The sequence below is a fragment of the Aotus nancymaae genome, unplaced genomic scaffold (assembly GCF_030222135.1).
Source record: "Aotus nancymaae isolate 86718 unplaced genomic scaffold, 86718_ANA_hifiasm-v0.15.2.pri h1tg000022l_1, whole genome shotgun sequence".
Lineage (NCBI taxonomy): Eukaryota > Metazoa > Chordata > Mammalia > Primates > Aotidae > Aotus > Aotus nancymaae.
The window spans coordinates 22,369,852-22,385,616 of NW_026988435.1; the positions used below are offsets into that span (position 1 = coordinate 22,369,852).

The 15,765-nt window shown below is 41.4% G+C and overlaps 1 protein-coding gene across 2 annotated transcripts in view; it reads left to right on the forward strand.

Moving 5' to 3' along the window:
• CXADR (CXADR Ig-like cell adhesion molecule) overlaps positions 1-15,765 on the forward strand; it is a 64,408-nt gene that overhangs the window by 3,185 nt on the left and 45,458 nt on the right. The gene's annotated exons all lie outside the window — the stretch shown is intronic.

A 15,765-nucleotide genomic window follows, 5' to 3' on the forward strand; every position in this document is an offset into this window, starting at 1 on the left:
AAAAAAAAAAAGAACATACTGTTGGTTTGACTGTGTGTCAAATACCCAAGCCTTTTATTTATTTTATTTTTTTTCTCCTCCCTCCCTCCCTCAGGCTTTTATTATTAACTCCTTAATGTCATAGGCTTAGTCGAATACTTTGAGGCATGATCAGGATACTAGGATCCTCCAGAGCTTGGGTCGACACGTGGCCTATGGACCTGCAGCATCAGCATTACTTAGGGATCTTGGTTTGGGGTGGTGTTCTTCACATTGCCAACATGAATAGAACTAAAAAAGTCTGGTCTCCCAACCCCTTCTTAGCTATTTGATGGTGGTCAAGCCTCACTGTGTGTCTGTTGCCTTATGTGTCAAGAAAATGGGGATCCTGGGGCAGGTGATGAGGGTTGGAGGTGGGAGGGTTGGATAGATGTTGGTCAAGGGATACAAAATTAAATCCATTGTCCAACATGGTGACTGTAGTTAATATCAATGTATTATATTTTTGAAAATCACTGAGTAGATTTTAAATGTTCTCACCACAGAAAGTATGTGAGGTAATGCATATGTTAATTCCCTTGATTTAGCCATTTCACAAGGCACACATAGTTCAAAATAATGTGTTATATATAGATAAACATGCACATTTTTTGTCTGAAAAACAAATAGCAAAACAAACAAACAAAAAACAAAACCAAATAGGGACTTTACTATCTGAGAGTTGTTGAGGAGTAAAGTGAGATGCGCATCGTTTTGTTTTACCGGTAGCCTTTACTTTACATTAAAAAAGAAAAAAGATAAGATGTGATCTTTATCCTCTCCCTTTGCCCAGTCTTAACCATTTCATTCCTGTGATTATACCACCATCAGAGGAAGGATGCCTCTCCTTCAGGCAAACTCCTTATCCTGTCTGTTGTGGGGTCTCCATTGATTACCAGCTTAACTCATTGCACTAGATCAGAGGACAGGGCCATTGCCTGTATTCACTGTTGCTGTCTCTGCATGATCTTGTGGCTCCTGGCAGACAGCTAGTGTTCAGCAAGTCCTTTTTGCATGTCTAACAGTTTCAACTTCGTTGCCACTAGGCCTGTGTATATGGTAGCACTCTCTTCAGTTCATCTCTCTCTTCCTTCTCATCTAGTAAAGATGATCCTTGTAGTAATTATTCCACTAGTCATGTCTTACTCAGTTTTTAATCTAAAGAAGTTGAGCTTCTGCTTTATCTCTGACCTTGTTCTATTTTTTCTCCTGCTTCAGTTGCCAAAGGTTACAGTAATGCATGTGCCAAGTTGGTTTATCTCTTTGGAGCTCCTTGACACCTGTTTTGTTTCTTTCCCACCCTGTTGACCTGCCCTTTACTGCCTTCTAAAACAGGTCCCTTAAATGTCAGCCTTTCGTATGGTTTAGCCCATAGCCAATCTTGATTTTAATCCTGCAGACCTCTTGTATCCATCATAGTACTCTCTCAAGTAGTTGCTAGTAAATTAAAAATATTTTCAACTCCCAGCCTGACCAGCATGGTAAAACCCTGTCTCTACTAAAAATACAAAAATTAGCCAGGAGTGGTGATGCGCGTCTGTAATCCCAGCTATTCAGGAGGCTGAGGCAGAAGAATTGCTTGAATCTGGGAGGTTGAGGTTTTGAGAGCCAAGATCGTGCCACTGTACTCCAGCCTCAGTGACAGAGCAAGACTCCATCTCAAAAAATATATATATTTTTACATGATGTCACTGCTGACCACGTTTTGTGTGGGTAAAGATCTGAAGGCTGTACTGAGAGCTTGGTGGGAGCTGACAGGTCTGTCAGGTTATGCACCCTAACCCCACAGTACTAAGACACCGGAAGTGTCGAGAAATGAGGTTATACACTGAGGTTTATTCTGTCGAATGGTAGTCATGTAGCACCTCTCAAGGAAGGTAGAGCTGCTAAAGCTAACACAGGTATCCTCTGGGATGACCTGGACCTACGCAGTCCCTGTTGAAACACAACAGGACAGTGTGGGGCTTCCACTTTGATCTGGAAAACTTTTCTGAAGAAGATATAGTGGAACCTGATGTCTGGTTGCTTGAATGAGTGGCACGAAAACATTGGAGAGGTTTCTGGCTTGAGTGTATGATGATGTCACTAACTTACAGGAAATAAAAAGGAGCAGGTTTTCGGGAATGACAATGAGCTTAAGTTTAAACAGGTAGTATTTGAGGTACCTGAGGGAGATGGAGGTAAAAAAATATCTGGTAGGAAGATTACAACAAAGGACTGGATTTCAGGAAAGAGACAAACATTGGTGATACAGACTTGAGAACTCACTGCTGATAGGTGGCGTCTGTGTAAGGTTAAGGAGGAAATGCAGATAGGACTAGAAGAGAAGGTGAAATGTGAGGCAGGGGAAACATCAACTTCTTTTTTTTTTTTTTTTGAGATGGAGTCTTGCTCTGTTGCCTAGGCTGGAGTGCAGTGGCTCGATGTCAGCTCACTGCAACCTCCGCCTCCCGGATTCAAGTGATTCTCCTGCCTCAGCCTCCCTAGTAGCTGGGACTACAGATGCATGTCACCATGCTCCGCTGATTTTTAATAGAGATGGGGTTTCACCATGTTAGCCAGGATTGTCTCAATCTCCTGACCTCATGATCCGTCCACCTCAGCCTCCCAAAGGAAACATCAACTTCTAATGAGTATGTGGGAAAGCAGCTGGGAGCAAGAAGGAGTGATAGAGGATACAGGAGACCTAGAAGATGAAGATGTCCTAGAGACTGATGCAAAAGTGAGGCTAGTGGGTTTTAGCATTGGGAGACTGTTGAGAACGTTCAGAAAGTTCCCGTGGGGGGGACAGTTGTGTAGCGGTGAGAGTGAAGCCACATTTTAATAGAGGAATGGGCATCAGGTAAGTGGAGAGTGAAAAATAACTTCGCATTTGCAGGTGATTTGACAGTGAAGCTTTGCAAACATGGCCTTAATTCCAGAAGGCAGTAGCATATCCCAGGGGAGAAGGTAGATGCTAGCAGATAAAGACTCTCTTAACTTCCCTCCATCTAGACCTACAAGCTTGTCCACATCATCATTCTTCCGCAAAACATGGTATTTCTCCTTAACGCCGATTCCCGAACTTTGAACCGTTTGGCTTCTCAGGGATGTCACTCTGTTGTCTCATCTGTTATATCTGGATTCCATCAACTTTAAACTAGCTTATTTTACCTTCTTTATAGCTTTTCACTACCATTGTCTCTTCTTTTCCTTTATTTTTTATCTTTAAATTATTAATTATTTTTAGACAGCATCTCCATCTCTCTGCCCAGGCTGGAGTACAGTGGGCTGAGGTGATTTTTCTGCCTCAGCCTCCCAAGTAGCTGGGACTACAGGCACCCAGCCTTATTTTTCTTTCTTAACCAGATTTCTGGAAAAAATGACCTACAGGTACTGACTATTTTCCTTCATGTCCACTAATTCTTCCATCCTTTGCAATCTAATTTTCTTCCCCTTCTACTCCTAAGAAACTGCAGTTGGTCTGGTGGTCACATCACACCTTCAGCCTCTTAAACCTCAGCACAAATAGCTCTATTGAACAGTTTATTCCTGCTCTGCAGCTATTCCTCATTTCCCTTTGTGTGGTCCATTTCCTTCTTGTACCACAGATGCCAAGGGTTCTCAGGTTCTGGGTGCAGTTACTGTTTATTTGCTTAAAGCCTCCAGTCCATTGCTAGTCTCCCTTTTCCAGCTTTACCCATATCAAACCCTCCACTTAACGTCTCTACACAGACTTCCCACAGGCATCTCTAGCTGATTCTGTTTCACACTCTTCTCTCTCACATTAATTGGCATTTTCAGCCACGAAAATGCCCAGGCAAAAATATGAATATCTTACTTGGCCCTTCCTATTTTCCCACCTGCTCATATCCAATTTCTAAGTCACTATGTCCCTCCAGCCACTACTTGTAACCTAGGTTATATCGTTATCTCTTCAGCTTGTTGAGATGCTTTCATAATTGGCCTCGGATTGAGGGAACTTTACCCTGCCCTCCAGGCATATCCTGTTACTTACTGCAGCATGTTCTAACCCATATCAAGCATGCCTATATTGTCATTGTTTTCTCTTGCCAGGCTGTACATTTCATAGATCAGGGACTGTTTACATTGTATTCCCAGTATATGGCACAGTGCATGTTGGTTGCATAAATGGGGACAGGTGTTCTAGACAGGAATTCATGTTTGTAGGCTTGGGAAGGACCTAGAGGGGAAAGAGCATTTGAAGATTAAAAATAGCTGCATCATAGAAGTGAGCAGGGCTGGACCGTGTGTCCTGCAAACGTCAGCTTTGCTTCAGCTTTGCCACTTGTTCAGGAATGGAGTTTGTATCACCACTCACATTTAGTTCTCCTGCGTGCAGCCAGTTTTCTCCCCTTCCCTTTCCACCTTTCGTCTGTCATGGAAGTCATCAGCAGGTGAGAGTTGATGCTTTCGGTCATTAAATAAAGGAAATAATTGAGGCTGGGAACTTTGGATTTGGTTGATTTGGTGGCTAGCAAGTAGTGGATGTAAAGATAATTATTAAATTAATTATTAAGATAATTATTAAAGTAACCCAGAAAGCAATTAAAGATTATCTAACATGAATGACCTTATTGTTTTATCTTACTTTGATCTAACTTCTGTTTCTTAGGAAAACAAACCAAGCTGGGCCTGGTAGCTCACCCCTGTAATCCCAGCACTTTGGGAGGCCAAGGCAGGCAGATCACCTGAGGTTGGGAGTTTGAGACCAGCCTGATCAACATGGAGAAACCCTGCCTCTCCTAAAAATACAAAATTAGCTGGGCGTGAATACAAAATTAGCTGGGCGTGGTGGTATATGCCTATAATCCCAGCTCACTTGAACTGGGGAGGGGGAGGTTGCGGTGAGCCAAGATCACGCCATTGTGCTCCAGCCTGGGCAACAAGAGTGAAAACTCCATCCCCCCTCAAAAAAAAAGAAAGAAAAGAAAACCTAATAATCTAGAATAATAATTGTTTGATTGGGTTTGGATTTAGGCTGGTTTCTTTTTATTTTTTGAGACAGAATCTTGCTCTGTCGCAGACTGGAGTGCAGTGATGTGATCTCGACTCACTGCAACCTCTGCCTCCTGGGTTCAAGCAGTTCTCTTGCCTCAGCCTCCCGAGTAGCTAGGATTACAGGCATCCATTACCACGCCCAGCTAATTTTTTTTTTTTCTATTTTTAGTAGAGATGGGGTTTTGCCATGTTGGCCAGCCTGGTCTTGAATTCCTGACCTCAGGTGATCTACTCGTGGGATCCCAAAGTGCTGGGATTGCAGGCATAGCCACCTCGCCTAGCCGGTTGATTTTTCTCCCCCCGCCCCAAGACAAAATCTCACTCTGTTGCCCCAGCTGGAGTGCAGTGGTATGATCTTGGCTCACTACAGCCTCCACCTTCTGGGTTCAAGGGATTCTCCTGCCTCAGCCTCCCGAGTAGCTGGGATTATAGGCATGCACCACCACACCTGGCAAATTTTTGTATTTTTAGTGAAGATGGGTTTTCACCATGTTGGCCAGGCTGGTCTTGAACTCCTGACCTCGTGATCCACCCACCTCTGCCTCCCAAAGTGCTGGGATTACAGGCGTGAGCCATCACGCCCAGCCAGTTGATTTCTATTAAGAGTGTAATGCTAAGTGGAAATAAGGAGGTTAGTGGAATAAATAACATTTTCTAGCTCTGGTTTCCTATCTTTTCTACTTGATTTCTTCAGTGGGGCAGCAGTTACAAATGGTGGAGCATGAGGAGTATGGAAGAATGTCACCTTGATGAGGTGACATGATTCAGAAAACCAGAACCAAGTTCGTGGTTTGCTTTGGTGATCTCTTGGAGCTCTTCTATTTTTTGAGACAGGGTCTCGCCCTATTGCCTAGGCTAGAGTGCAGTATCAAGATTCAGCTCACTGCAACCTCCGCCTCCCAGGTTCAAGCATTCTCCCGCTTAGTCTGCTCAGTAGCTAAGTATAGGTATATGCTACCATGCTAGGCTAATTTTTGTATTTTTAGTAGAGGTGGGGTTTTACCATGTTGGCCAGGCTGGTCTCAAACTCCCATCCTCAAGTGATCCACCCATCTCAGCCTCCTGAAGTACTGGGATTACATGTGTGAGCCACTGCGCCTGGCCTATATTTATCTCTTCTGTGCCTTCCCACTTGTTTTTCTTCCCTTACTTTGTTGCCTCACCCATTCTTTTTTTTATAAAGAGCCAGTTAGAGGCTAGGAATGGTGGTACACGCCTGTAATTCCAGCACTTTAGATGGCCGAGGTAGGAGAATCACTTGAGTTCAAGACCAGGCTGGGCAACATAACAAGACCTTGTCTCTACAAAAAAATACAAAAATTAGCTGGGTGTGGTGTCATGTGCCTGTTGTAGTCTCAGCTATTCAGAAGGCTGAGGGAGGAGGATCACCTGAGCCCAGGAGTCAAGGATGCAGTGAGCTATGATTATACCACTGCACTCCAGCCTGGGCAACAGTGAAACCCTGTGTCCAAAACAAATTAGCCAATTAGCGTTTAATTAAGCTTTTGAGTTTAACTTGACTCAGCAGTATTTGCAGTTTATTTCAATTGGCAGGGTGGTTGCAGAAAAACAGAAGACTGTTTCTTGATCTATTGATAAAGGGAAGATAGGAAAAAGGAAGGAGATAATAGTAACTATTTTTTTTTTTTGAGATGAAGTCTCACTCTGTTGCCCAAGCTGGAGTGCAGTGGCACAATCTCGGCTCACTGCAACCTCCATCTCAAGCAATTCTCCTGCCTCAGCCTCCCGAGTAGCTGGAACTACAGGCACAAGTCACCATGTCCATCTCAAAGATATTTCTTACGAAGTGGAATGGGAATGATTTTAATTTAATTTACTTCTAAGAAATAAAAGTGTGTTGGAAAAAACAAACAAAAAAAGTGTGTGTTGGCTGAGCTCGGTAGCTCACGCCTGTAATCCTGGCACTTTGGGAGGCCGAGGTGGGTGGATCATGAGGTCAGGAGTTCAAGACCAGACTGGCTAACATGGTGAAACCTTGTCTCTACTAAAAAATACAAAAATTAGCTGGGCATGGTGGCTCATGTCTGTAATCCCAGCGACTTGGGAGGCTGGGGTAGGAGAATTGCTTGAACTGGGAACCGGGAGGTGGAGGTTGCAGTGAGCCGAGATTGCACCACTGCACTCCAGCCTGGGCTGCAGAGTGAGACTCCATCTTAAAAAAAAAGAAAGAAAAGAAAAGAAATAAAAGTGTGTTAAGATTTTACAAAGAAACAGTATAACTAATTGCAGTTACTTTTTCTCTTTCCCACAGTTAGATGTGTATTCTATGTGAGTTTTATACATTTTTCAGAGGAAGTGTGGTTTGACTATACTTCTCTCAAGGAACATGCAGAGACAATGAACCAAATTTGTTTAGCCCCACCTTTGTTCAGTTGTTAGAGTGACTGTTACTCTCTTCAGTCTTTCTTACAAGTATTTTAAACTCTTGAAGACAGGACAGTTGAGATTTCTCTAAAGACCAGACACAAACTTCTGACTCTGTTTTGTGCCAGGGTAGTTCTGTAGGAAGTATTGAGAAGACTCTTAACTTACCCGGTTGTACAGTGTGAAAGCAGATACTTCTAGAATGAACTTGTAAATCTGGACTAGCAAAGTGATCATATCTTACTTTTAAAGACAATTCCACACCCATCTCATTTAGAGCCACTCTCTTAACCTTGGGATAGAAAGGACACATTCTATTCTCATTCATAGGAAACAAGTCCTAAAGCCGAGGCAGTTGTGGCACTGGTGTAGAACAGTGCTGTCCAGCAGAAATATAATGCAAGCCACATATGTAATTTAAAATTTGCTAGTAGCCACATTAAAAGGCAAAAAGAAAAATGTGAAGTGAAATTGAATATATTTTGTTTAGCACAATACATACCAAATATGCTTATTTCCATACATAATCAAATGAAAAATACTGAGATGTTAAAATGTTTTTCATGCTTTGCCTGAATCTGGTCAGTGTTTGACTTACAGCACATCTCATTTGCACTAGCCTCGTTTCAAGTGCCAGCAGCTACCGTATTGGTCAGCACTTGGAGCTTTAGTTCCAGTCACCTTCCACCATAGTCCTCAAACGTCTAACCCAAAAAGGCATGGGTGTAGTGTGCCATCAGAACAGCTTTCTCAAATGGAACATGCCTTTGGAATTGTTCTCATGAGATTTTACTTCTAAAATAGTTATTATTTTTTTGGTCACATAGTGTTTATTTTTTGTTAGCAATGAGCTAAAATAAAGTTTATTTCTTAATCTCTTGTAATCATTCGAACATTTGTTAGAGTCACACAAAATTATATCAGCTGTCCTTATTCCATAGTTAAAGGCAATCACATTTTGAGTATAAACCAGAGAAGTATATGCATAAAGATTATAGTTTTAACTTGCCTTCAGGGGAAATAAATGCATTTATGGAGAGGTGCAAAATAAGCAGGAAAGAATGGCCCCAGGTAATGGTTGCTGGGGAAATTTGAAGTCGCTTAGTGGTATTAAAAAGGAACTTAAGCCAAGATTGAGGCAATCAAGTTAGACATGCTCACAACAGGGATAATTTTCTTGTTGGAGTTAACCTTCATTAACTTTGGGATTTTTCTATAAGGAAATACACTATTTGTTCATTTTGCTAATAACATCTGTGTCTATTTCTTGAATTTCTTATTTTCTGTGATTTCATCTTTATAAGACATTTCATCTGGGTGAGTTTTGGGTTTTTTTGTTTCGTTTTGCTAAATGGTCACTTTTCCTGTCTCATGTTAATTGAAAAGGAAGAGAAGCGAGCTTGAGGTTTTCTCTGAGCAGGGAGGCAAAGGAAGATTTCCTTTTATGGAGTGACACATATTCTATGAAGGTGATGAAAATATTCACCATGGCAACCAATCTGCCTTACCCGTAATGCAAAATACCCTATTTGCATTTATTTTGCCAGAGAATTTTGAAATTAGGATCTATATAGTAAAGAATATGGGGAAGGTAATGTAGTATTTCAGTTGAAAAGGAGAATAGTTTAATTTTTCTTTTGACTAGTCAAGTGCAGTATTAAGAAGGAGAGAAAGAGAAGAATAAAGGATTTGATCTGTAACTGGCTGTGAACAATTGATTGAAATAATTTACTACTTTTGGACCAGCCAAGAAGAAGAATAATTTTGACCAGAATTGGAATTTGAACGCTCCCCCAAGATGAGTATGTCTGTGTGCAAGGAGAGTGGGGAAGAGTTGAATCACAATCCAGTTCAGCAAATCTCTACCAGGATGTTTACTTTTTACCTCCCCTTATCTGATTTTTCCATTGTAATTTACATTTTCTCTGGTCCTGCTTTGTATATTTTGTATTAAATATTTCTTATAGGCAGGCTCAATTCCTGTGGAAGTTTGAGAGTAAATAAATAATATAATGTGTACTTACAGGCAAGGCATTGTAATAGTTGCTTCAGGAGATATAAATGAGTAACACTTCCAGTACTCTTGGCAAGCTTAAATCCGGAGGGAGGAATCAGACAATTATTCATGCAGCTATGGTACCAGGCAGAGCCAGGCAGGGATCATAGCAGATATGCTAGCTAAAAAAATGTAAGGTATTCTGATTATTCCTTCTGTGCCCTTAACTGGCATCTCTAAACCATTTTTCCCTCCACCTTGGGAACCTCTGATCCTTTGAGACTTCCGCCTCTGCTTGTACCTAACTTGGAGTTGCTTCTCTTTGTTGACAAGAAATACTCAGCTTCATATCCGCCCCCTCCCCCAGCATTATCTGGCATTTTAGTATTTACATTTTACAGTGTGTTTTTCTAACATCCTTACACCACATTTTCTTGACCTTTCAAATACGGTGATTTTTTTAGCCATTTTACTTAGGCAACCCTCTCCTTATGCTTAGGTTTTTTTTTTTTTTCCAAACTTAACCAGAGACCCTTTAATGCTTAGCTCTTCACTTCTAAAACCGTGAACTCTAATGTCATGCCTCCCAGTTTTCTCACTCTGCATCACACCTTCTCCTTAATATCAGTGAGACCTCCAGACCCTTCCCCAACCCTCACACTGGTCTTCTGACTACTTTAAAACCAGAGTTTTCTTTATTAATCCTGGTTAGACTCCAGCCCCCATTCCTGATATGCATCAGTTCTACAGTTTCTTTGCTCCTGCTCACAGACTGTGATGCACAGCTGTGTGAATTGGGGAGGTACTTTTTATTGTCCAATTGACTAGTCTTTTTGTCTTTGTCTTTTTTTTTTTTTGGAGACACAGTTTCACTCTGCTTCCCAGGCTGGAGTGCAGTGGCGCGATCTCGACTCGCTGCAACCTCCGCCTTCCATGTTTAAGTGATTCTCCTGCCTCAGCCTCCTGAGTAGTTGGGATTATAGGTGTGCACCACTACGCCCGGCTAATTTATTGTGTTTTCAATAGAGACGGGTTTCTCTATGTTGGTCAGGCTGGTCTCAAACTCCCGACCTCAGGTGATCCACCGGCCTTGGCCTCTCAGAGTGCTGGTATTACAGATGTGAGCCACTGCGCCCAGCCCCCTTTTTTTCTCAATTTTAAGTACATTGATAAAGCATTAGAACATTATATATTTAACAAAGACAATTTAAATTTGCTTGTTTCTTATTCCTTCAGGCATTCTAAAATTTATTTTTAAGTAAAGCTTTTAATTGAAGTTATGACATACACAGAAGACCACACAGTTTAGAGCATTAATTTTTATAAGTGTATGGGGTAGAGCATTGTCACAAAGTGGACACACCTACATACCTAGCAACCTCATCCAGAAATAGAACCCAACCCACGTCTCAGAAGCCCTGTCATGCCCCTTCCAGTCCCTTCCTTCAGTATTTTTTTCTTTTTTTGTGTGTGTATTTTTTTGAGATGGAGTCTTGCTCTGTTGCTCATGCTGGAGTGCAGTGGTACAATCTCAGCTCACTGCAACCTCTGCTTCCTAGGTTCATGTGATTCTCCTGTCTCAGCCTCCTGAGTAGCTGGGACTACAGGCGCATGCCACCACACCAGGCTAATTTTTTTGTGTTTTTAAAATAGAGACAGGGTTTCACCATATTGGCCACGCTGGTCTTGGACTCTTGACCTCAAGTGATCACACACCTTGACCTCCCAAAGTGCTGGGATTAAAGGCATGAGCTACCACACCCAGCCCCCTTCACCTTTTTTTCCACTCTTTTCTGATTTCTAACCATGTAGATTAGTGTTAATGTTTTATGTAAATAGAATTTTACAGTTTGTCTTTTTTGTCTAATTTCTTTTACTTCTCATGTTTGTAAGATTATTCATGTTTTGTAGCTCTGGTTTATTCATTTGCATTGCTGTGTGGTATTATGTGACTGTACCACAATTGATTTATTTATTCTATTGAACCCCTTTTCCCAGCTTTTTTGCCATTATGAAAATACTATTGTGACATTATCCTTCATATGTTTTCATGCATGTGCACATAAATTTCTACTTATCAATGGAATTTCTGAGTCCTGTAGGTTATACATAAATATCACTTTAGTGGATACTCCCTTTATCCCAGCTTTTTTGCCATTATGAAAATACTACTGAGACATTATCCTTATACATAAGTTTTGCTTTAGTTGGTACTGCTAATCAGTTTTCCAAAGCTAACTGTACCAGTTGACACTTTAATTGAGTATGAAAGTTCTAGTTGTGGCCAGATATGGTGGTTGATGCCTGTAATCCCAGCACTTTCAGATGCCAAGGTGGGCACATCACCTGAGATCAGGAGTTTGAGACCAGCCTGACTAATATGGCAAAACCTTGTCTCTACTAAAAATACAAAAATTAGTCGGTCGTGGTGGCAGGCGCCTGTAATCCCAGCTACTCACGAGGCTGAGGCAGGGAGAATCGCTTGAATCCGGGAGTTGGAGGTTGCAGTGAGCTGAGATTGTGTCACTGCACTCCAGCCTGGGCGATGGAGGGAGACTCCATCTCAAAAAAAAAAAAAAGAAAGTTAAACTTCCAGTTGGTCTACATCCTCATCATGGCCTTCTTTCATTTTGACTATTCTGGTGGATGTGGTAGTGCCATCTCATTGTGATTTTCTTTTCTTATTCTTTTTGTTATGGAAAATTTCAAATATATGTAAAACTAGCACTTTGGGAGGCCAAGGCAAGCAGATCATGAGGTCAGGAGTTCAAGGCCAGCCTGACCAATATGGTGAAACCCTGTCTCTACTAAAAATACAAAAATCAGCCGGTCATGGTGGTATGTGCCTGTAGTCCCAGCAACTCTGAAGGCTGAGGCAGGAGAATCGCTTGAACTTGAGAGGCGGAGGTTGCAGTGAGCCAAGATCGTGCCACTGCTGTCAAGCCTGGGCGACAGAGCAAGACTCCATCCCCACCCCCACCACCAAAAAAAATACTGGTTCCTGGTTTGTATAACTTATTTCTTAAAGTGAATTATTTTTTGACTATTATTGGGTGTGTTGAGACAGGGTCTTGTTCTGTCACTCAGGCTGGCATCAGAGGTGCAATTATGGCTCATTGCAGCCTCAACTTCACAGGCTCAAGTGAGCCTCCAATTCAGCCTCCCTGGTAGCTGGGACCATAGGCATGTGCTACCACACCTGACTAATTTTTTGATTTTTTGTAGATAACAGCTCTCACTGTGATCTACCCTGCTTAGATCTACCATACCTGGCTAATTTTTTGATTTTTTGTAGATATGAATTCTCACTGTGTTGCCCAGGTTTGTCTTGAACTCCTGGGCCCAAGTGATCTTCCCTCTTCAGCACCTCCCAAAGCGCTGGGATTGTTAGAGGGGTGAGCCATATTATTGTGTTTTTATAGTAAGTCTTCTAATTTCTGTGAGCCAAATTCAGCAATACTACTGAATGTGTCCTCTCTTTAGTAACCCTTATGACGTGTTTTGACATTTTTCACAAAGCTCAATATTAAATAAATTCTTCATAACGTTTGGTATTAAGGTCATGTCCTCTTTCCAAGCAACCAAACAAGCATGTAAGACTTTGAAATATACATCAAGATTCCTCTTATTGGCCAGGCACGTTGGCTTACAACTGTAATTCCAGCACTTTGGGAGGCCCAGGCAGGTAGATCACTTGAGCTTGGGAGTTCAAGATCAGCCTGAATAACACAGTGAGACCCCATCTTTACAAAAACATACAAAAATTTGTGGGGCATGGTGGCATGCACCTGTAGTCTCAGCTCCTGGAGAGGCTAAGGTGGGAGGATGGCTTGAGCCCAGGAGGTGGAGGCTGCAGTAAGCCAAGATTGTGCCACTGCACTCTAGCCTGGGTGACAGAGCTAGAGTCTGTCTCCAAAAAAAAATTCCTCTTATTTTTATTTGTAAAATTTTTCATTTTTTGTTAATTTCTTTGGAATAGCTCTAGATATTTTGAGAAGAATCATGTATCAGTGTGTATTTTTTTCCTTCATTTTGTCCTAGAGAGATAGCTGGAAGAACACAGCTTTTTTCATCTATAGAATGAAGAATCTGTAGTTGTGATTTTAGAACATCCCCAATAAAAGTTTTTCTTAGCATAGCTGTCTTATGTTAACAACTATATATAGGGTAGCATCAATGTTAGTTTCTTATCAGATTTGCTAATATTTCTCATTAAAAAATAAGTATCCTGCCTTTCCTTCTATCAGCATGTGACCAGGCTTGCTCATTTCCCTCTGAGCTATTTCTCCCACCTAGACTTCATTGTTCGATTGCTTTGCTTCCCTGGATGGACAGTCATCCCAGGGCTCCCTTCCCATGCCTATGGCCCTCTCTCCCATCACCATTCCTCTTTCAGAAAGTTCCTTCATTTCACTTTCCCTCTGCTCTGAGCTCCCTCCTTCTACTTGTCCAAGGCTGGAAGGGAAAGGGCTGACTGAATAAGTCTTGGGACACACCCTCCAGAGAGAAAGCACTGACACTTCTGGTTAAGTTAGTGTGTGCTTCAGAATAGGGACATGTAAATATCTATAGTAGAGGAAATGTTGTATAAAAGAGAGGAAGAAGCAATTAACACTGCCTGTGGGTATCAGGGGAACTTCCGAGATGAGCTGACAAGTAAAATGTGCTTTTATTTATTTTTTCTTTTTGAGACAGTCTCACTCTGTCTTCTAGGCTGGAGTGCAGTGGTGTGATCTCAGCTCACTGCAACCTCTGCCTCCCTGGTTCAAGCGATTCTCCTGCCTCAGCCTCCCAAGTAGCTGGGACTACGGGCGCGTGTCACCACACCCAGCTAATTTTTGTATTTTTAGTAGAGACAGGGGTTCACCTTGTTGGCCAGGCTGGTCTTGAACTCTTCTTGACCTCAAATGATCCACCCGCCTTAGCCTCCCACAGTGCTGGGATTACAGGCGTGAGCCACCCTGCCAGGCCTAAAATGTATTTTGATAAATGGCTGGAGGTGCTCTCTGGGGAGAAGGTGGAACAAGAGAGAAAAGGGACTTTTAGACATAGAAGGAAAAGCATGTACCAACAGTGTTCCACAAATGTAGACTGATTTGTCTTGATTTGTTGATTTTATGATTGGCCCCAGATCAAATCAATTTCACTGTTGTAGTTAATTTTGTCAATTTTTTTTCACTACTTTGAAATATACCATCATTCATTCCTAGTGCAGTTTCCCTTCTCTTACATACTTGTGCCTGTAAACCTTGCTTTGCCTGCCTCTTCCCTCGAAGATCCCAAAATTGTTATCTGCTTATCTCCAGGCATCCAAAATTGCTGACTGCTGTTTTATTGTTGCAACAAAGTGTTTTGTTGACTGCTTAAATCTCAAGACAGATTATGCGGTTGCCTAACTCATAATTCTTAGCTCCTCTCTGTCACTGAATTCTGCAGTGAGACATGATGTTTAAAATCTCTGTGCATATGCCGTCACTGGTCAGGCTTTTCATCTAGTATCTTTCTGGGATAGATTAAAAACACAGAAAATATGTTTCAAAATGTTCCTTTTGTTTTGTTTCCTCAGTGATAGAAAAAAGAAAACCTTCATTCAACAAATGTTTGTTGAACGCCAAGTACCCAAAATTTTGCTCTGTTAAAGAAAGCTAGTGATGATCAAGAACAGCATAATCTTTGCCTCTAAAGTCAAATGTGAAATAGTCACTGGGGGCAGCGGGTGAGAGAAGGACACAGAATAAAGCGCAATTTCAGTAAAGTGAGAAAAGTGCCTGTGATGAAAGCATTGTTAGTGGCCCAAGAAGTAAATAGGATATCCTTATTACCTAAACAGATTTCTTCCTGCTCTTGAATTTTCTTGTCTCATTTCCTCATTTTTCTAATTTCAGTGCCTTTATGATATTTTACTTCCCTCTTCTTCCACATTAGTCTGGATTAAGTAACTAGTGTTATTCAGCATTTACTTGTATTTCACATAAGAAGCAGTTCTTTGATGTCATTGCCTGGAATGCCTGTTCCACAGGTTTTGTAAGGATCAAATGAAATAATAAATGTAAAGCCCTTTGCATAATGCTTGACTTACAGATAAGCAGTAAATTTAAATTCCTGTGCACCTCTATACTTTAATGTGCATACATTTTTTTTTCTCCTGAGAAGGACCAGCCAAGCAGTTCTCTTGTGTCTTTATTGGCTATGGATTGAAAATTACATTTTTCCATTGTTTTGTGAATTCCCAGTATGTCTAAATCTTCTTGAGAATTTTTGCTGAATTCATTAACTTCATGTCCAGTTGAACAATATACCTTATCCATATTGGGAAACTTCATTGCTCTGGAAAACTGAATGCAGTCTGTATTAGCCTGCTCAGA